Here is a 23,932-nt window from a genome sequence, read left to right on the forward strand (position 1 = left end):
AAAAATTTGGTGCAGTCTGAATTTACTTGTCTACATCTGAGTTTTACGCCATTGTTCCTCGTGCGCAAAGTGTCATCGATCATAAACAATGTTGATCTGTCTACATTCGTGAAACCATTAAGTATTTTAAAACATTCGATCAGTTTTCCTCGGAGGCGACGTTTCTCAAGAGAGAACATGTTAAGGGTAGAAAGCCTTTCTTCGTAGGATTTGTTGCGCAAGGAAGGGATAATTTTCGTTGCCCGACGCTGAACACCTTCTAATTTAGCAATATCCTTTGCATGGTGGGGAGACCAAAACTGTACCGCATATTCCAAGTGGGTCTGACTAAACTGTTGTAGAGCAGGAGTATTACATCTTTATTCTTAAATAAAAGTTTCTTTTAATGAAGCCCAACATTCTGTTCGCTTTATTTGCTGCATCGATGCATTGCTGTGAGAATTTGAGGTTTGACGCGATTTTGACCCCCAAGTCCTTGACGCATTGAACGCTTTTGAGTTTAACGCCGCGCATTTCGTAATCAAACTTTTTATTCCTCGTTCCAACTTGAAGGACCTGGCACTTGTCTACGTTAAAGGGCATCTCCCATCTATCCGACCAAGCTGAAATTTTGTGCAAATCCTCTTGGAGGCTTTGCCTGTCTTCGTCAGTGAGAACCGAGTTACCAATCTTTGTGTCGTCTGCAAATTTACTAATGCGGTTATTGAGTCCAACATCCACGTCGTTGATGTAAATAATGAAGAGCACTGGGCCAAGAACCGAGCCCTGAGGGACGCCACTAGTGACAGGCGCCCACTCTGAGTTAAATTCGTCAATCACTACTCTTTGTTGTCTGTTGCTCAACCAATTCGCGATCCATTGGTTTACCTGACCGTCAATACCTATTTGCTTTAATTTGTAAAGTAATTTATGATGCGGGACTTTATCAAACGCTTTCTGGAAATCAAGATAGACTACGTCCAGTGATTTGGTTACGTCATAAACAGTGAAGAGGTCGTTATAAAAGGTTAATAGATTTGATAGGCAGGATCTTTTGTTTCGGAAGCCATGAAATCGAAAATCGTATATGGTCGCTGGTCTACCGCCGGTAAACCGCCGGCTTACCGGCGGTAAGCCCCCGGTCTACCGCAGGCAGACCGGCGGTAAGCCGCCGGTCCGGGGATTATTGCCTATTTTGTCGGCGGTCAGGCCCCGATCGGCTTATCGGGAGTCATCGGGGACGGTCGCGACCGGGACCGGGAATGTGTGAGAGCCCCTTTACATAAGCATTTATATCGACATTGAATTATTAGGAAAGAATGAAATGCACTCGTGGATGTGGCACCTGCGCATTGTTAGTTCTTGATTGCGTGAAGATCAACTTTATATTTTCAGTGATATATATATATATATATATATATATATATATATATATATATATATATATATATATATATATATATATATATATATATATATATATGAACCGCAAACGTGCCGATTTGCATCGATAATCTGACGTATAAACACACGAAAAAACAATTTATATATCAAACAGTATATAGTCTGATACCATACTGGAACGATCTATAGCCTTTCAGATACCCACATGTCACTTTAAGTACCTGAATAAGTTGAAATCCGACTCTGCAAGTGTCTATACATAAGGAATTTTCATAAATTGCATGTAAACAGCATGGGTATTGAGTAGCCTAATAGTATATGAAATAGCCTAGCACGTCGCTTTCAACAGTTATTATTTACTATTTCATGTTATTTTGATTATTAATCATTATTTACATGCAGTAAATTATTAAGATACCCTTTATAAACACTTGTAGAGCCAGATGTCTCTTAATATACCTGAAATGAGCTATCAATCAATGAATTTGAAGAAGAAAAAAACATTGATCGTTCGAGCATGATGTGACTATGTTATTTGATACAAGCTTAAGTCTTTTCGTGTGCTTGTGTGTTAGATTATCGATGCAAATGACTGAGTTGTTTATTGTACACGTACACATTCGAATATATTATTGAAAAAATAAGCTTGAATGTCTATCACAAAAGTTGATTTTCACATATTCACTAAGGGCCAGTTTTCAGTCCAGTACAGCAAGTTTGTAGGCTCCCCAACCAAACACGAAATATGACGAAAATTCCTTGTAGCACTAGTGTTTGGCGTTGATATAAAAAGGTGGAGGGAATTGTAGCAAACTACACAGGAAATCTCTTTATTAGTATCTGGTAATGAGTAAATAATGGCGGATGATTGTAGTGAATATGGTTTGGTTTGGGCGCTTACAATGACAATGTGTTGGACTGTCGAACTGGCCCTAACTGCAGTTGCCACATCCTCTGAATATTGTTAATCATGCACACCACTTTTGTTGTGCAAGTGAATTAATGCATTTAATGAATTTGTCTACGTACGTGTCTGAATGGGTACATAAATTTTTATGAGTCAACTGAATCGATGGTTTATAATAGCAACATAATGTGTTTTCAACTAATATGTGTGAAATTGTTTTCTCTATTGGACCAAGCAGAAACCTGGAAACGAGTCAAACGACGACGTGTAAACGTCATGCAAACGTCACAGTTTGGTCAGAAAATCACAACGTAATTATTACGTGCTGATGACGTAACTTTTAGACGGACGAAGATACAATCTAAACACAACGTTGTGTAAACGTTTCCTGTTTGCTGGGATGCCTGTCATAACTCATCATATTCATATATTCACATCAGTGAATATTTACATACATATAATTATAATACATGTGTAACACAGGTTATTTTATTACATTTATCTAGTTATAAGGCTTAATAGAAACATACCTATTTAGAAGATTTAAATATATCCTAATGAAATTTAAAGAAATATTCAGTAAATACATGTTAAGTTTCTTAATCAGGTGTTTGGAATACCCTAGACAAGTATGAACAGGGCCCTAAAAGGGGATGAGAATGCCATGCAAAGGTAGCAAGGACGTTGTACTAAGGTAGCAAGAATGTCCTCAGAGGGTCATAGGTACGTTGTTTCACAACGTTGTGACAACCTTTCTGGGAGTGGGCAAATTTTTGTTCCCACAACGTTTTCACAAGTCCATCTCAACGTATCTGGAACCTTTACGTAACGTTTTCACAACGTTGCTGCAACGTGATATTGTTTGCTGGGATGTGACTGCTATGAATATGTGTATGGTGTGATTAATTATTGAGGAATATATAAGATAAACATGATGATTCTTTTGATGCTTTGCATATAATGATGTGAAAAAAGTATGAATAACATGATATAATTCAATGAATATAAACATGAAACATGGATATGAATATCAGTGTAAAAAAAATGAATATATGATATGAATATGAATAAAATATAAATAGATGATATGAATGAAAAATGAATATTAATAATTACCATGTTACTCAGATGTGACAGGCTGTTCTCAATAAGAATGTGATGTGATTATAAGGATTATATGATATGGCATGGATAGGCTACAATGAAAAGCATATTATCTGATATGAATATGAATGTGTTATACTGAGTGAATATGAATTGGAATATCATCCGATACACATGATATCTATATACAAATGATATGATATGAGTATTACAACCAGCTGCAATAAACGGCAAAGCTTAGCTTCATGTCAAGGCATATATTACGTAACATTATACTGTATGTGTGCGTGTGTGTGTTTACCTAATTGTATTTACCTAAGTAGTTGTAATTTTACAGGCCCTGGGCCTACGCTCGTGTGGTCCTGTCTCCATATCTGTACTTGTCCAGTTTTTTCCTTAAAGTTGCAATAGCACACTCTTCGCTGATACTATCTCCTTACTTAGTCTGTTCCAATCCTCAATGTTTCTTTGAGGGAAGTTATGTGTGTGTGTGTGTGTGTGTGTGTGTTACACTTGTTTATGTATATTCCTTGACCAATCAAGAAGCTCATTTGATAGTATGCCCTATAACAACTAAGACTTCGCTGATAAGTTTCAATTTATGTACGTATTTATCATTAGAACTATTATGCATACTTAATGAATAACTTTGTTCAGTATATTCCTATACAAATATGGTTAAAAAATAGTTTGTTTGCAGTCAGTTACCTTTTCATTATGTAGGTTAAAACAAGCAATAATACTAACAAGCAGAAGGAAAACAGACTGACCTGACCGCTACCTACCAGACTAACGTCATTAGGTTAGTGAAGTGGCCCTTCCCAAGGCCATCTAGAGGGGGGGAGGCATCTTCCCTGGGGGGGTGAGTGAGACGTGACGTAGGGCAGGTAGTACTTTCTGACCCAAGGTTGTGTTGGGTCAGCTGCAGTTGGGAGGGGTCACGCTCTGTTTTGGAGATAACTGATGTTAAAAACATTGGAAAAGACTTGGTAATATCAATATATATGCCTCTTACAAAAAACATAATGCCATATACGTGCGCTGTGCCCCACTGTAAGGGAAACTACAAGACAGGACCAAAAGTGAGCGTCTTTTCCTTCCCCACATAAAGAGCTGTCCGACAATGGCTGCGTACCATAAAACGAGATCAGTACACTCCAACGCGCAGCAGCAGAGTAAGTAAATTATTATTAGTTCAGTACTTGCAGATAAGTATGGTTAGTAGTGTCAATGGGTTATGATTATTTGCGGGTGTATAAAATGAAGAAAGATGAGAGTTTTGCCAGCACTATAATAGTTAATGGTGAAACCTGTTTTATTATAGTTAATGATATAGCTTGTACTATAAGCTAATTCTTTAACTTGTGTTATATCAGTTGATAAACTAACCAGTATTATAACAGTTGATAATTCAGTCATAATTATGACAATTAATAATATAGCCAGCATTATATCTGTTTATAATGTAGCTAGTATTATCACAATTGATAATGCAGCCAGTTTTATTAGTTAATAATGCAGCCAGTATTATTAGTTAATTAATAATGTAGTCAATATTATTAGTTAATAATGAAGCCACTATTATTAGTTAATTAATAATGTAGCCAGTATTATTAGTTAATAATGAAGCCAGTATTAGTACAGATAATTACAAATGTAGGAAGTATTAATAGTTAATATTGAATCCATTATTATTATTTAATTAATAATGTAGCCAGTATTATTTGTTAATAATGAAGCCAGTACTATTATTTAATAATGCAACCAGTATTATTAGTTAATAATTCAGCCAGTATTATTTCAGTTAATAATAATGATAATAATAATAATAAATATTAATAATAATGATAATAATAATAACAATGACAACAACAAACAACAGAACGAAAGTTAGTGAGTGAGTTGACAGCTACCTACCTGTCCCGACTGAAGTCACTGAGGGAGTGAAGAGGCCTGCCCCCCTCTAGATTAAACACGGGGACGGCATGGAGGCAGGGAAGGGGATGAATCTGCTGATCTACCGGGATTGTTGTTTAAGTGTGGTGTGTACACAGGGTTTATGGTGTTAATGCACCACTGCCCAAATGCACCACTGCCTAAATACACCAACCCTTGGTCTGAATGCACCACGTATAAGGTTCCAATGCACCACAGGCCTGGTCCTAATGCACCACTCCAGGTCTGAATGCACCACCCTTTATGGTTCCAATGCACCGACCTAAGGCCAGTTAATATTTTACATTTTAGCTCCTATAACTACTTGTTTACTAATGGTTTAGGAACTGTTTATAAATAACAGCTCGTTTCCACAGTCTCAACTGATACAATAGGCCTAACTGCCTGTTTACTGGTAGTGTGTTTACAAGTAGTTTAGGAGAACTTTCGACAGCATCAACACATTGCCTTCAGTCAGTTACAATTCTGATAGTACAGAGAAGACAACTCCAAGCCTTCAAGACATTTACAATGAATACCACAAGACATAAGGACTAGATTCACTTTCCATGTGTAGTGTGTGAAGGAGACGTAAGACCACGCCAGGGAGCCAAAAATATACTTTATGACGAGACAAAGTTGCTCCCTCTACTAGTAAGGCTGAGCAAACAGAAGAAAATATGTAGATCCAGAAGGATACACCCCATTTCGTCACCAGTCCGGTTTGTCACTTACCGGGTTCGCCACCAAAAATTTTAAATTTTAATGACGAATAGGAAAGACTTACTGTATGATGCTTGTATTAATTTACTGTTACGCTCTTGGTAACTAACACTGTGGTGAACGACACTTCCATTTATTACTACATTCGGACTAGAAAGTGGGTGCATTCAGACTAGGCAGGTGGTGCATTCGGTCTGGTGCATTCAGAGTAGGCTGGGGGTGCATTCGGTCTGGTGGATTCAGGAGATGGTGCATTACATTCAACTACCGTACACAGCAACAATTGTTAAAAATACAATCACAAGAAAAATAAATAACACTAAATAATGTAAGACAATTGGAATATGTCTAGTTTTGTGTGTACGTTAACACTCGTGGAAACCTTGTACAAAATGCCCGCCATGCGCAGGAGCCAATCAGATGACTCGCTGTGGCAACCTTGTACAAAATGTCCGCCAAGCGCAGGAGCCAATCAGATGACTCGCTGTGGCAACGCGTTGAGTGTGGGCCAATCAGAGCCTCGGGCGGTGATCCCGCCGCCAATCAAAGCAGTGAAGCCGAAGGACGCAGGAGTCGGCCAATGGGAGACGAAAATTTTCTCGCGCGCCTTTCAAACTTGGCGGGCAAGGAAGGACGCCATGTTGGCCGTGCTCATGAGAATAAAATAACCCATCAGAGCACACAAACAAATCACGACCCCTTCGAAACGGTAAAGCACTGCAATGGGCACTTGAAGTCTCAAAACAAGTTTAAATTAGTACTTAAAACATCAGGGCGGCGAGTTAACAGGAGCACAAACTTGCTGGGGCCACAACGGGATGCCTGAAGAGCGTTTAGACCGTGGCAGGCGCCTGGTCAACAATAAAGTTGCACATCACATAGCAGGCTCTTGAAAGCACAGGCTGATGTGGCGGGGGGGTAAAGCTGTGGGCCAGGGGAACACGAGGGAGGCTTGACCAGCCAAGGCAGGAGAATGGTGTAACGGTGACGAGCCGGTATGGCGTGTTGGGGCCATGCGTTACGCCACTTACAATTCTTAAGTAGATAAGGACCGCTAGCCACAATCACGGCGGTGGAGGTGTACTAGTTGCCACCAAATGTACCGGTGGGTTTTAAAAAGTGGGCCCTGCTCCTTTTCTTAAGTTTATTAGAAACAGGGGGCATTGGCGTCCAAAGGATTCTATGTATTCTGGCCTAAATACATGCCATAATTCACAACCTAAGACAAAAACGCATTGTAGACTTTCATACCACTACTGGAATTGCTTATAAAATGTTAACATGATAAGAATAATCTAAATCTGAGTGAAATTGTTAAGAGCAGCACTCACCTGACCAGCTGGAAGCGTCGCGAGGCTCTGAGTTAGGGGTGGGCAGGTACCGGTACCAGTACCGGTACTAACGGTACCAGCTAAACGGTACGGTACCGGTACCAGATTGCTCGGTACCGGTACCAGTTGCTCGGATTTATTTATTGGATTTATTGATAATTCTTCATGTCCGATTTTTTTTTCTTAGGTTGCTAATAAATATTGTTATTGTTATTAGACTATGATCGAGTACATTCATAATAACTATACATACTATTTTCTTATCGAAAAAATAAATATTCACTTCATTCAGAGAGAGAGAGAGAGAGAGAGAGAGAGAGAGAGAGAGAGAGAGAGAGAGAGTACTCGACTACTCGATCATAGTCTAATTACAATAAAAATATTTATTAGCAACCTAAAAAAGAAAAAGAATCGGACATGAAGAATTATCCAGTAACTCCAATAAATAAATAAAATAATAAAATAATGGAAACGGGAGCTGTGATGGAAACGGAAAGCAGGACAAAATGGTGGGAACTTGGGGAGACGGTCAGCGGGGCAGTGACTCAGCGTCTACACACAGGGCCCATACCACATGGCGGCGGGCGAGCGCCGAGCGTCACTAAGATCCAAACGGTACCGGTACTAGCGGCAATGCGCAGTGCCGAGTGATCATTAAGCTTCCCGGAACCCAAGTGATCATGAGGCTTCGCGGTACCAGTACCGAAACCAGGTACCGGTACCAGGTAACGGTACCTGGTACCGCGAAGAATCGATTCATCGCGGTACCCGGTATCGGTACCTGGTACCGCGAAGCCTCATGATCACTTGGGTTCCGGGAAGCTTAATGATCACTCGGCACTGCGCATTGCCGCTAGTACCGGTACCGTTTGGATCTTAGTGACGCTCGGCGCTCCCCCGCCTCCATGTGGTATGGGCCCTGTGTGTAGACGCTGAGTCACTGCCCCGCTGACCGTCTCCCCAAGTTCCCACCATTTTGTCCTGCTTTCCGTTTCCATCACAGCTCTCGTTTCCATTATTTTATTATTTTATTTATTTATTGGAGTTACTGGATAATTCTTCATGTCCGATTCTTTTTCTTTTTTAGGTTGCTAATAAATATTGTTATTGTTATTAGACTATGATCGAGTACATCCATAATAACTATACATGCTATTTTTTTTATCGAAAAAATAAATATTCACTGCATTCAGAGAGAGAGAGAGAGAGAGAGAGAGAGAGAGAGAGAGAGAGAGAGAGAGATTTACATAGATTTACATAGAAAATCAGAACACACAGACCCCATGGTCCAGACTAGGTGGTCTGTCCAAACCTATATATAAGTGATTTTACATTAATCAGAAGGCTCCTAAACGTTGCATTTCTACTCTAGTTGATATTAAGTTAAAGGAGAGAGAGAGAGTTTTCTTTACAGGAAATTTATTTGGGAATTTCATCAGAAGTCATTAAGAAAAAAAAAAAACTCCTTCGGGTACCGGTACCGGTACTAACGGTACTTGAGTTTTCGGTACCGGTACTACCGGTACTCAAAGTAACGGTACTTGCCCATCCCTACTCTGAGTCTAAAGCAGCACGGCCGCGTACTTGCTCCTGCTCGCCTTTATTTTCCCGTCTCACCTCTACAGTCTTCTAAATGGTAGCAAACGCAAACCGCAATAAAACTTTGTTTTCGTAAGTATTGATGACGACAATAATTCCAGGAACAATTTGTGTACATAATAAATAATAATCACATCCTTCAACTCACTAAATACTACTACTATCACTACTAAATACATGGCCCTGCCATAATATTGGAACCTACTCCTAAAACCGGCCAAACAGAAAACGAACCCACTGTAAGACAAACTAAAGCATTTCGGGAATACTAACATGAAATTTGACAGCCCCGATTAGGTATTATCTTCTCTTCACTTATAATGTTACTTGTTTTCTTTTCACTTTCTCTCCATATCTGGCACAGCACGTGTTAATTGTGGTGTCCGTGGGGGAGGAGCAGCAGCCGAAGGGTGCAGCGGTTATGTATTTTCGCTTCCTGCCATGCTTGCGAAGCCATAAGTGAAATATACGACCAGGCTTTCTTTTAGTATATGTCCCGAGACTATCTCATCAATCTGTTACACACTTGCGTGTCGTAACTTCAACAAACATTTTGCTTTGCTCACGATAAGTACTATTTGATAAAAGAAACGGCTATTCAATTGTTTTCTAATGAAGGTAATACAGCCATTGTCACCTTGGAAGACAATATAAGATAGACTTTTTACTAATAATTACTACCAGAAGACAGTATCGTATTATGCCACATATTAAGATATTGATTTGATAATTTTTTTTTTCTAATTAAATATATTCACAATAAGTGGCAGCTCGCAAGTGAATCATTGCCAGATATCAGCTGAGTAATAATGTTCATTTTCATTCGATAACATCAACATAGATTGTGTTATCGTCTTATTTAAAGTTATTTCATACTCAGAAAAATACCCCGAATAATAAATAAAGCAAGGTATTTCCAATAATTGCAATTTGGATCATAGTATTTTTCTTATTAGGAACATTATATACCCTTTCTCTACTCTTCTGTGTAATAAAAAAAAGGGTATAATTCGCTCACATATACCCTTACTCAGAAAACTAAGGTAGGAAAAGGGTATATGTATAACAATATCACCTCGCATTGCAAATATACCCTTTATATACCTGTCATTTCTGAGAGTGTATTTGTCCCGATTCCCAGCAAACAATTCAACTCCCTTTACTTTCTGAAATTTGTGATCGTACGGGTGTCCCAGACAGAGCTGCTTCATTTATTGCTTCTTCTGTGTTAGAAGATGTTGCGTCGATACGAGAAGATGATGTCAGTGCAGTGATTGATCGAAATAAAATAAGAAGAGCCAGAAAAAGATAACTTTTCATCATTGGACTTATCCGTGTCGTCGAAAGTGCTGGAAAGCTAATTTCCACAAGTATTCCAGTCTCTCCGTGACCACCGCGGCGATGTCTTTGAATGTAGTTTCCTTTTTTGATGATCATATCTCAATTTTCACATGATAGAAGTATTGCATCACATCTTCACATGTGGGAAAAGATTGCAATTGCAAATCTTTCCCTGCTCCAAATATTGGACATGTAACCGATGTCATAGTTGTAGCGGTAGCCACCCTATAAAGATAAAGGAATAATGTATTATTCTGCTACGTAACAAAATGAAAAAAAAAAGTTGAGAAAAACAAACGAAGATATGAGCAGAGAGATTGAGCCAATGAACACACACACACACACACACACACACACACACACACACACACACTCTAAATACTCAAAGATACAGCTGAAAATCACCCTCCTGCTTCCAACGTAATCAAAGGGTAACTGAAGGAGCGCAGCTCAGTGCGTGCGTTTCAAGGTCGTCTCTTCTGAATACTGCCAAAATAATGGTGGTGGTTGGGGCTGTATAAGGTGAGGTACGACGTACACGCATATATTGCTTCATGCCTGCAACAATATAAATGCTGTGGGAAATATATAAATGCATCATTTAAGCCAAAGAGTCGATCACGAAATAACCAAAAATTACCTTTTTTTTCCACATTTGACGTTGTTCCCGGGGGCAAAAGATATTAACGTAGGACAACGTGCTTGAAAAAACGATGATATGAGTTCTTTTTCATCAACTTCGTAGCTATTATAAATAATTTTGATACATTTTTAAATATTTTTGAAATTTAAAGATTTTTAAATATTTTTGAAATTTAATGAAAAGACTTTTTAATACTAATGTATGATTTTCATCGCACTGCCGGGTGCAGAAGATGATTACCAATTAAGCTAACATTTTTCAGAGGCTATTTTCTCAGCCATGCGCAAATTTTTGTCACTATTAGAATAGGGAATTCGAAAAAAAAGGGTAAAATCGATCCACCCTAGAGTTCACGTGAAGCGAGCCTTTTTTTTTTTTTACAACAAAGGAGACAGCTCAATGACTCAAAAAAAGGAAACAATAATAAAAAGCCCGCTACTCGCTGCTCCTAAAAAAAAAAAAGAATCAAAAGAGGTGGCCGAAAGAGAGGTCAACTTCGGGAGGAGAGGTGTCCTGATACCCTCCTCTTTAAAGAGTTCAAGTCGTAGGCAGGAGGAAATACAGATGAAGGAAGATTGTTCCAGAGCTTACTAGCGTGAGGGATGAAAGAGTGAAGATGCTGGTTAACTCTTATAGGGATGAGCATGAGTATAAAGTCGAGTGCAGCAGGGCCGCGGGAGGGGGGAGGCATGCAGTTAGCAAGTTCAGAAGAGCAGTCAGCGTGAAAATAGCGATAGAAGGTAGAAAGAGAGGCAACATGGCGGCGGATTTTAAGAGGTAGAAGACTATCAGTAGGATATGAGTTGGATAAAAAAACATTACCTGAGGACAAAGGGCAGGCGTGAAATCATTCTATACCTTCCACAAGTACCCATTTATCGACTATTACGAAAGTGTGGATGAACAGCTGGTTAATTAAGTTGCTTGTGACTGCACAGGTCGGGAATCGATCCCAGGTCAATGAATTCGTGGCTTTATATGTTAACCACTAAACCAAGGGAGTGCACTAAGACACAAGAGTAGTAACAAATGTTAGGAAGTGGGGGTAGTTGGAAGTGGGGGGGGCACGGAAGTGGGAGGCGGGGGGATGACGCAAGAGGGGGTAGCTGGACCCCCCCACCCCCTCTCGGGCTAGCGTACGGAACTGGGGGTACTGGACCGGGGGGTAACGGGAGTTGGGGTAGGACGGTCAGCGAGAGGGTGACGGGAGAGGGTGCCCAGCGGAGTGTGAAATAAGATCGCGGAAAAAAGGGCTCGAATGACCGCAAGATTATAATCACGGAAAAGGGTAAAGACTTTAACTTCCTTCCTTCCCTTCCTCCCTTCTTTCGTTCCTTCCTTCCTTCCTTTCTTCCTTCCTTCCTTCCTTCCTTCCTTTCTTCCTTCCTTCCTCCCTTCCTTCCTTCCTTCCTTCCTTCCTTCCTTCCTTCCTTCCTTCCTTCCTTCCTTCCTTCCTTCCCTTCCTCCCTTTTTTCCTTCCTTCCTTTCTTCCTGCCTTCCTTCCTGCCTTCCTTCCTTCCTGCCTTCTTCATTTCCTTCCTTCTCTCCTTATCTCCTTTAATGCCTCCCGAATATCGACTGACCACCACTTGCGTATATACCTTAAATGCACCGGCAAACACATTTCCTCGGCCGTTCCTAAAACAGCTGAGGTTCGTGGAAATCACCCTGCAGCCAACCCACACACACACACTCACCACCAGGGAAAAGGGATACTTATGCCACAACCATGAGAAAAGAAGAATATCGAGAACTCAAAGGAAACAAAATCAATGAAGAATTATTATGATACCGAAAAAAAAAAAAATAGCCTTTGAACGAAAGACGATAAATTATGTAAGTTTTGCATTATCTTCTTATTTCTCATTTCTTAACTTGTTTCTTCTTATTTCTTTCCTCAACTTATATATATATATATATATATATATATATATATATATATATATATATATATATATATATATATTTATTTATATATATTTTTATATATATATATTTTTTTTTTTTACTCAGGTTATTTGGTGCCATCTGACTCTAAACACTCCAGCACCAAGTCTTTTTTTTCTGATTTTGCATTAATTAACATCTTATATCTCATTTCTTAACTTCTTTCTTCGTATTTCTTTTCTCAACTTACATTTCTTTATATTTTCTCCTGCTCTTCGGTGCCATATGACCTTAGACGTTGCCACACCGAATTTACCTTTTTCCCTAAATCTAGAGAGCGCTCAAAACGAAGGTAACCCAGAAATACCTCAGTGAGCCAGTGAAGGGAAGGGAGAGAGAGCGGTGTGAGAGGGAAAGTGGTACGGAGGAGACGAGGGAAAAGGCATAAAGTGAAAAAGGATCATGTGCGTGTGTGTGTGTGTGTGTGTGTGTGTGTGTGTGTGTGTGTGTGTGTGTGTTCCATTTCCCTCTGATTCTTGAGAAATCTGCGGTGAGCTCTGGAAATTAAAGACAAGAGCAAGGAGGTATTGAAAAAGACGAGGACAGAGAGAGAGAGAGTGTTCTTTTATCTCTTCCTTTCTTTTCTTCTTCTCCTCTTCCTTCTTTCTTTATTTTCCCTTTTTCCATCATTCCTTTCCTTCCCTCCCTTCCTCCATCATTCCTTTCCTCCCTTCCTTCCTGTCACTCCTTGTATTCTTCCATCTCTTTCTCTCCTCCTCTTTCTCTTCTTTCTCTTCATACCTTTCCTTTTCCTCGCAGCTGCAAATCATTACCACATCATCGGAGTCACAGAACCTTGGATAGACACTTCAAATAGAGATTTCATTGCGGAATATAGATTACCGGGTTATACCATCTTTAGTCATGAAAGAGAGAACAGACAGGGTGGAAGCGTTATCTTTTATATCCACAACTCTCTCCATCCAGTATCCGTAAAAACAGATTATAACCAATGTAGACACGGTCTTCATTGAAATTAAAAATAAATCTCGTAAAACAGTAATTGGACTTATCTACAGACCGCCAAGGCAGACTCTTGATATCGACCACGCATTAAGTGAATTATTATTAGAAACAAGTAGCAGTTGCGAGGCAGTAATTGTAGGGGACTTTAACTTGCCAGTGAAAAGATGGGGTGAACCGTTGAACTGTCATACAGGGCTCGACCTGTACACAAATTTACTAGAAAGTGATTTGCATCAACATGTTCAAGAACCGACTCGGGAAAATAATATACTTGACCTTATCTTTTCAACGACAGCTGATCTAGTTAACGAAGTAAATGTTGGTCCAATTTTTAGTTCTAGCGATCACCGAACAATCACATTCAGCATCAATATGAAAGAAAGTAAAGTAACTCCTAGTAAAGAAAAGGTGCCTGATTATCAGAGAGCGAATTTCGTAAGACTCCGATCAATTCTAAATAATTCTGATTGGACTGAAATCTCGGCGGAAACAGATATTGATAAATCTTGGGGGGCCTTCACCACAATATTGAACAATGCCATAAGCATATGCGTACCCTATCGTAACAGACGTTCAACTTTTAAGAAGAAACCCAAATGGTGGAATAACGAAATTCAAAATAGCCTATCTCTTAAAAAATGCGTATACAATAGATACATATCAACTCAGAGTGAGGCTGACAAACTAGAGTTGGACAGAATTCGCCGCGAAAACAAGAAATTAATAAAACGAAGCAAGAAAAATCTTGAAAAATATATAGCGGAAACGAGTAAATCTAATCCTAAAGATTTTTTTAGCTATGTAAATAATCAAAAGTCACTCACTTGTGGTATCAGACCGCTTGCTAATGATAATGGTAACCACACGAACGATGAAAATGAAATGGCTACAATCCTAAATAAATTTTTCGCATCCGTATTTACCGACGAAGATTGTTTATCATCTCAACCGCCGGAGGTTAGAAGGACCGAAAAGATGTTAAGTGGCTTGCTCATCGTAGAAAGTGACATTTTACGCACAATTGAAAAGATTAAAGTAAGCAAAGCTCCTGGTCCAGACAAAATTACCCCTAGGGTCTTAAAAGAAATCAAACATCAAATTTGTAAACCGCTCTCCATCATATTCAATAAATCTTTAACAGCTGGAAAAATTCCGTCAGATTGGAAACTTGCAAATGTCAAACCAATTTTCAAAATGGGGGACAAGTCTCATCCAGGAAACTATCGATCAATTAGCCTGACATCGATTGTTTGTAAGTTAATGGAGACTATCATTCGCGACAATATGGTGAAATTCTTCGAAGAAAATAATATAATAAATAATTCGCAACATGGCTTCCGAAGTAAACGTTCGTGTTTGACTAACTTACTTGATTTTTTTCATTATATTTTTGAGGTGTTCGATGAAAGCAGATCAGTAGATATCATATATCTGGATTTTCAAAAGGCATTTGATAAGGTCCCCCACCAACGATTGCTCAGCAAACTATTGGGGCACGGTATCTCGGGTAACATTCACAATTGGCTTGTGGACTGGCTCTCTGAGCGGAAACAGAGAGTAGTTCTAAACGGTGTTACATCTAACTGGCTCGAAGTCAGAAGCGGCGTACCTCAAGGATCAGTGCTTGGCCCCATGCTCTTCTTAATTTATGTTAATGATATCGATGATGGGCTCACTTGCAAAGTATCAAAATTTGCTGATGACACAAAAATTGCTAGTAAATTAACTGCGACACTCGACGAAGAAGCTTTACAATCAGATCTAGATCGACTTGCACGATCTAATAGAAGTGTTTAAAATGTTTAAAGGATTCTGTAGTCGCGCCTATGGTATGTCGCGCCTATGAAGGGCAAATGTATGTAGTCGCGCCTATGGTATGTCGCGCCTATGAAGGCCATATGTATGGAGGCGCGCCTATGGTATGTCGCGCCTATGAAGGCCATATGTATGGAGTGTATGAATGTAGAATATTAGAGATAGAGCGGGGCGCCCCGAGCGAGTAGTCGGGGCGCCCCGGCATGTTGTTTACAGTGCCTAAAAGGCATAGATAAGGAGGGCCTCATGGTTGACCCTAGGGTCAAATGAGGGGCCATAGAGAGGTTCGCCTCGGGCGGGAGGAGACGGAGTGAGACGGCGTCAGGGGAGGGCGGCCGAGTTCCCGTCTCCCACGGCTGACGAGAAAGAGAAGAGCTGCAAAGGCTGTCATTAGACCCTCAATGTCGTGAGTTTAAGAGTGCATTGTTAATGATCTGTTAGGATAAGGTGACAAATTTGGTATACTCGATGTGTCTGTATCAATTATCTGTTATGCTGTGTCGTGTGCTGTATGATTAAGTGAATGTATCGCTTATCCCGCAGGTAAACCGCATTAAAGCGAGTGTGCGACAAGGTCTTGTGTGATTAATCCTGCTCCAGTCGCAATGGCGACTACAGTTTACGACAACGGGTCGAATGCAGAGGCGAGAGAACGTCGATCAAGTGTCGAACCTCGAGGTGCGAGGTGACAGGATGAATACAGTCTACGGGAGTTGTGGAACGAGTACTTTCGCTGACGTGGTGAACCCAGCGCCGCGACGGCGTGACGAAGTGCTGGACAACTTCGTTCTACGGCCGGGTATTACGAGTGATAGTGATACGTTGTTAGCGGCTTTTGGTGCTGCCATGGATTTGGTGTGAACGGTGACACTCATTGCTATAGCGCTTGGTGTGACGGTACACAAATGATAAACTCAGTTGTGATAAATGAAGTAACCATTTGTGATAAATGAAAACTCAGTTGTGATGGGAGTGTTATCGCCGTTTGGCGATGTGAGGAAATAGAGGGAAATGAGAGGGGGTGAAAGGTGGAAGAGTGAAGAGGAAGAATAAGGGAGAGGTTTACTATCGCAAGGGCAATTTATCGTCGGGAATGTTATGACAGTATGGTCAGAGGTCACCAAATATATTAGGCTGGTGTACGAAGGCACTCTTGTTCACAGCCCTGGGTAACCACACATGTTTGCGCGTGATGAAAATAAGACGCACAATTAAGGTATGCGAATGACTGTTGATAAGTTGTGTTAAACGCATCTGGTGGTATGCGTTGGACGTGATTGTTGAAAGGTGGTTGATGACGCTCAGTGATCGTTGATGAGTTGTGTTAAACGTATCTGGTGATACACGTTAGACGTAATTGGCGACGCTCAGTGGTCACGTGTTGTATGCGTGACGAGAAAGAGATAGTGGTAATAAACACGACGTGCACGACAGTAGTATTGAGTGCAGTGTGCACGGCTGTGGTAATAAACGCGACGTGCACGACAGTGGTATTGAGTGCAGTGTGCACGGCTGTGGTAATAAACGCGACGTGCACGACAGTGGTATTGAGTGCAGTGCACGGCTGTGGTAATAAACGCGACGTGCACGACAGTGGTATTGAGTGCAGTGTGCACGGCTGTGGTAATAAACGCGACGTGCACGACAGTGGTATTGAGTGCAGTGTGCACGGCTGTGGTAATAAACGCGACGTGCACGACAGTGGTATTGAGTGCAGTGTGCACGGCTGTGGTAATAAACGCGACGTGCACGGCAGTAGTATTGAGTGCAGTGTGCACGACAGTGGTAATAAGCGCGGCGTGCACGACAGTAATAAGCACAGTGTGCACGACAGTGGTAATAAGCGCGGCGTGCACGACAGTAATAAGCACAGTGTGCACGACAGTGGTAATAAGCGCGGCGTGCACGACAGTAATAAGCCGTGTGCACGACAGTGGTAATAAGCGCGGCGTGCACGACAGTAATAAGCACAGTGTGCACGGCAGTGGTAATAAGTGCGGTGTGCACGACAGTGATTTTGAGCGCGGTGTGCACGACAGTGATTTTGAGCGCGGTGTGCACGGCGGTGGTAGTGAGAGTAGTGTGCACGACAGTGGTGTTGCGCGCGGTGTTTGAATGGGATAATGGTCAACTGACGATACATGCAATTTAGGTGCGTCCGCTGTTTGTGGATCCTGTGGTTCGTTTGTTATTAGTTGTGTTGTCATGTTAGACCTCCAGCGTGACTCATGCATGGCAAGTAGGGGTCAGCTGGGAGCCTTCCGCCGTCTGTTACTAAGTATGCAGTAGAGTAATAGAGCGCTGACTACTGATTAAGGTTCCGCAGGGTCTTACGGGTATGTATAAAGGCTGGACAGGTTGTCTGAGAGGTCAACACCTATGGAGGGCATGCTGTTTGCGTTGAGACTAGCATTTACGTGCTACAAGCTCTGGCTGTTCTGCCGAGGACTCTCTTTACGGACTTTAGACCAGATCTTCGACACAAGTATTGACACGCATGACACTGCCATAGACCCGGGCACTAGAGTCTTTTGTGAGCCAAAGCAGGAGCTGTCAAGGATGACTGTGGCTGGAATGTGGCGACCACTGAGAGAAACCTGGAGTGGAGAGCCGCTCTGCAACGGCGGAGATAGAGAGGAAGGGGAAATAGTGACCAGGGCCGTAATCAGCCTGTGTGGGTCAGGTAGACAAAGGCATGTCCGTGAATAGTAGACATGTGAGCGGTGGGCACCATATTAACTTAGTAATATCGGTAGCCAAGACTCACCCTAAGCGGTTGAGGTGCACGAGGGCTCGGCGGAGTGTAGCGGGAGGCCACCTTACCGAGGGAGGAGTACAGGAGCCACGTTCTGGGAGGCCCGCAAACGCCAAGAACAAGGGCACGCCGCGATACGGACAGAGAGCGTGGAGAGTAGACTTCTAGGGACCGGGAACGCGGTCGAAGGATAGAGTCTGGGTTTATCAGTTTGGGCACGAGTTACTAGTGGTGTTTCGCAGGGAACAGTTGGCGGAAAACCAGTGCCATAAGCAGGTTGGGGATGACGCAAATTGAAGAATTGAAATTGAAGAAGACTACTCCAATCGGACGATGACGCAGAGGTCCTTCAGCAGGACCTCCGTAGCCAGAGTCTTTACGCACTATCGGGGTGGATGGTCAACGAGCCACTCATAACGATGGGGTCGGCTTCTGCACTCAGTTGCTTGCTCACAAGAGAGAAAGAAGGGGAGGGGAACGACACACATGTTACACTACTACAGGAACGAATGAACTCTCTGGGAGGTGAAGGTATCTGGTGGATTCTCCAGAGGGTCGTCAAGGACACGACATGGGCAGTTAGTTACTGGGAGTACTGGTCAACCTAAGGCAGGAGGGAGCTCGCTACAGTGTCGGCGGATATCGAGGCCTGTTCATGAAGAGTAGCAAGGAGAGCACGCGGACGCTCTAGGGTTTCTTTGGTAGTACGAGCAGAGTCTAATGGGCAGGCCGGTCTCCATCTGGGCGATGGTATACATCTGTTCGGCGAGGGTAGAGCCTACCTCTCAACTGCAACGCCCTGAGCCTGATGTTTAAGGTTTCTAGACCAGAGTCCTCAACGGGAGTTCCGGAAGCGGTGGCGTACCTCTACATTGGCAACCGAAGAGGAGGACAAGAGACCAGAGCCCTCAGCGTGATTTCAGGAAGCTGTGGTGTACCTCTACATAGGCAACCGAAGAGGACAAGAGCTAAGAGCCCTCAACGGGAGTTACGGAGGCGGTGGCATGCCTCTATATTGGCAACCGAAGAGGAGGACAAGAGACAAGACCCCTCAACAGGAGTTCTGGTGGAGGTGGTATACCTTTACATTGGCAACCGAAGGAGAGGACAAGAGGGATGGGGACCTGATTCCGCGGGCAGTCTCGCCATGTCGGAGTTGTGGGTTCTCTCGCCACTCTGCTCTGACTTGGGCGGTCTCGCCACACTGACTTGGGCGGTCTCGCCACACTGACTTGGGCGGTCTCGCCACACTGACTTGGGCGGTCTCGCCACACTGACTTGGGCGGTCTCGCCATACTGATTTGGGCGGTCTCGCCACACTGACTTGGGCGGTCTCGCCACACTGACTTGGGCGGTCTCGCCACACTGACTTGGGCGGTCTCGCCACACAGACTCGGGCGGTCTCGCCACACAGACTCGGGCGGTCTCGCCATACTGATTTGGGCGGTCTCGCCACACTAACTTGGGCGGTCCCGCCACGCTGTAACTTTGTACGATTTTGCCTCTCTGATTGCTTGGGCGGTCTTCCCACTTTGTCACATTGCGTAGTCTTGCCATACTGATTCTTTTTGCAGTCTTGCCACCCTGATACATTTGTGCAGTCATGCCACTCTGCCTCCATCGTGTAGTCTTGCTACTCTGATTTCTTGTGCAGTCTTGCCACTCTGATTAATTAGTGCAGTCATGCCACTCTGCCTCCTTGTGCAGTCTTGCCACTCTGCTTCCTTGTGCAGTCTTGCCACTCTGATTCCTTGTGCAGTCTTGCCACTCTGATTCCTTGTGCAGTCTTGCCACTCTGCTTCCTTGTGCAGTCTTGCCACTCTGATTCCTTGTGCAGTCTTGCCACTCTGCCTCCTTGTGCAGTCTTGCCACTCTGCTTCCTTGTGCAGTCTTGCCACTCTGCTTCCTTGTGCAGTCATGCCACTCTGATTCCTTGTGCAGTCTTGCCACTCTGATTCCTTGTGCAGTCTTGCCACTCTGCCTCCTTGTGCAGTCTTGCCACTCTGCTTCCTTGTGCAGTCTTGCCACTCTGCTTCCTTGTGCAGTCTTGCCACTCTGATTCCTTGTGCAGTCTTGCCACTCTGATTCCTTGTGCAGTCATGCCACTCTGCTTCCTTGTGCAGTCTTGCCACTCTGATTCCTTGTGCAGTCTTGCCACTCTGATTCCTTGTGCAGTCTTGCCACTCTGCTTCCTTGTGCAGTCATGCCACTCTGATTCCTTGTGCAGTCTTGCCACTCTGATTCCTTGTGCAGTCTTGCCACTCTGATTCCTTGTGCAGTCTTGCCACTCTGATTCCTTGTGCAGTCTTGCCACTCTGATTCCTTGTGCAGTCTTGCCACTCTGGCTTCCTTGTGCAGTCTTGCCACTCTGATTCCTTGTGCAGTCTTGCCACTCTGATTAATTAGTGCAGTCTTGCCACTCTGATTCCTTGTGCAGTCTTGCCACTCTGATTCCTTGTGCAGTCTTGCCACTCTGATTAATTAGTGCAGTCTTGCCACTCTGATTCCTTGTGCAGTCTTGCCACTCTGATTCCTTGTGCAGTCTTGCCACTCTGATTCCTTGTGCAGTCTTGCCACTCTGATTCCTTGTGCAGTCTTGCCACTCTGATTCCTTGTGCAGTCTTGCCACTCTGATTCCTTGTGCAGTCTTGCCACTCTGATTCCTTGTGCAGTCTTGCCACTCTGCTTCCTTGTGCAGTCTTGCCATTCTGATTCCTTGTGCAGTCATGCCACTCTGCCTCCTTGTGCAGTCTTGCCATTCTGATTCCTTGTGCAGTCTTGCCACTCTGATTAATTAGTGCAGTCTTGCCACTCTGATTCCTTGTGCAGTCTTGCCATTCTGATTCCTTGTGCAGTCTTGCCACTCTGATTAATTAGTGCAGTCTTGCCACTCTGATTCCTTGTGCAGTCTTGCCATTCTGATTCCTTGTGCAGTCTTGCCACTCTGATTAATTAGTGCAGTCTTGCCACTCTGATTCCTTGTGCAGTCTTGCCACTCTGATTAATTAGTGCAGTCTTGCCACTCTGATTCCTTGTGCAGTCTTGCCACTCTGATTAATTAGTGCAGTCTTGCCACTCTGATTCCTTGTGCAGTCTTGCCCTCTGATTTCTTGTTCTGTCTTGCCACTTTGGGTACTTGGGTGGTTTTGCCACTCTGCTTGCTTGGGCGGTCTTCCCATTCTGCTCCCGTTGGGCAGTCTTGCCACGGTGTCTTGGTGGGCGGTTTTCTCGTTGTGGCTTAATGGGCTGTCAACCCTTTCGGTTTGGGTTGTCGCGCCGCTTGGCTGACTTAATTGGTCGTGGAGAGGACCACCACATGCCTTCGCGTTATCCTGGTGTCGGGGGTGACGTTCTTCCGGGGCTATGTCGGGTGCCCGGTCTACCTCGCCGACACACAACCCTCGTTGCGATTAGGGTCACACTTGCACGTGATGGTGCCCCGGCCGTGGCGGAGCGGCTGCGCCTAGGAGTTTTTTCCCCGCAGTCTGCTATTTAACGTACATGTCGGGTTTTTTTTCAGCTCACTGGCGCAGTCCCTCTCTCACCACGTGCCCTTGTCTAGCTCATGTCTTGTACACGTACGGCGTGTCCAACGGGGGGAGTGTAGTCGCGCCTATGGTATGTCGCGCCTATGAAGGGCAAATGTATGTAGTCGCGCCTATGAAGGGCAAATGTATGTAGTCGCGCCTATGGTATGTCGCGCCTATGAAGGCCATATGTATGGAGGCGCGCCTATGGTATGTCGCGCCTATGAAGGCCATATGTATGGAGTGTATGAATGTAGAATATTAGAGATAGAGCGGGGCGCCCCGGCATGTTGTTTACAGTGCCTAAAAGGCATAGATAAGGAGGGCCTCATGGTTGACCCTAGGGTCAAATGAGGGGCCATAGAGAGGTTCGCCTCGGGCGGGAGGAGAGACGGGAGTGAGACGGCGTCAGGGGAGGGCGGCCGAGTTCCCGTCTCCCACGGCTGACGAGAAAGAGAAGATCTGCAAAGGCTGTCATTAGACCCTCAATGTCGTGAGTTTAAGAGTGCATTGTTAATGATCTGTTAGGATAAGGTGACAAATTTGGTATACTCGATGTGTCTGTATCAATTATCTGTTATGCTGTGTCGTGTGCTGTATGATTAAGTGAATGTATCGCTTATCCCGCAGGTAAACCGCATTAAAGCGAGTGTGCGACAAGGTCTTGTGTGATTAATCCTGCTCCAGTCGCAATGGCGACTACAGATTCAGTGATATTAATGCGGAAGATTACTTTACAATTGATCGATCAAATAGAACAAGAAGAAATCACAATTTTAAGATAAGTGGTAAAAGATTATCGTCGCACGAAGCTAAACACTTCTTCTTCAATCGAGTTGTTAATGTTTGGAACTCTCTACCCTGTGATGTCGTTTAGTACAACAGTTACGGCAACTAAGATATTACTCATTGTCATAATAACGTAAAGTTCTTTCGAATACTGGTGTCCTTTTCCGTTTATATCGCCCGGTTAGTGGTAGCAGTAATGGTAGTTCTTTCCTCTTTCCTACATAAATTCCATGCAGTTTTTCCATGCTGCATGGTTCTTTTTCCTTTCCTGCCTTTGCTGTCCTTCATCTTCCACCTTTGATTAGATAGTTAGTGTAGCTTGTCACAAACAGCCTCGTAAGGACCAGCAGGTCTGCTGTTGTTTGTTCTTCATTTGTGTTCCCCTCTCTCTCTCCCTCCATATCTTCTTTTTCCCTCCTTTCCCTCTACCTTGCATTCCTCCCTCCTCCTCCTCTTCCTCTTCTTCTCTCCCTTCCATCATACCTTTCTCCCTCCCTCTCTCCCTTCCATCATACCTTTCTCCCTCCCTCTTCTCTCTCCTCCCCCCTCCATCCCTCCCTCCCCTTCCCTTTCCTTCCCTCGTGTTATTAAATAAGTCAGATTTATCTCAAATTCACTGTCTGGGCAGACAAATATTCGGAAAAGAGAGGGCAAACCAGTTTGTTGATATATATATATATATATATATATATATATATATATATATATATATATATATATATATATATATATATATATATATATATATATATGTTGTATATTCACACCCTTATGGATATCTTCTTGTTGATTTGGGTATAAATAATCCTGAATCCCTACAGTTTCGCTCAAACATTGTTGGAGAACCCCCAGGTGAACGCGTATTCCAATGGTGAACTCCAGGAAGAAGGAACTCTTACACGTTCTATACTCCCAACATAACGAACCCTATGGTTTAAGCTCTCAGCTACTTCTGATCTTACTCTCCTAAGCCTTTGCAGCTGCTTTCTTAACCCCTCGAAGTCCGCCTTCCTGAAGTCAGGTATTAAGTGTTGTTTCTGCTGACTCTATCCTCCCATTTAATATTAAATCTAATTTCCTTATGATCACTGTTACCTAATGAATCCCCAACCTCAATGTTGCTTATTATGTCCTCTCTATTAGTTAACAACAAATCCAAAATATTTT

General features: G+C 43.0%; 1 long non-coding RNA gene across 1 annotated transcript; it reads left to right on the forward strand.

Moving 5' to 3' along the window:
• Positions 1 to 16,001: 16,001 nt before the first annotated feature.
• LOC126995892 (uncharacterized) lies at positions 16,002 to 16,267 on the forward strand. The gene is made up of 2 exons (XR_007750812.1): positions 16,002 to 16,100; positions 16,238 to 16,267. It is a non-coding gene; the product is annotated as an uncharacterized LOC126995892 (long non-coding RNA).
• Positions 16,268 to 23,932: the final 7,665 nt, after the last annotated feature.

This window comes from Eriocheir sinensis, chromosome 9 (genome assembly GCF_024679095.1).
Source record: "Eriocheir sinensis breed Jianghai 21 chromosome 9, ASM2467909v1, whole genome shotgun sequence".
Classification (NCBI taxonomy): Eukaryota; Metazoa; Arthropoda; class Malacostraca; order Decapoda; family Varunidae; genus Eriocheir; species Eriocheir sinensis.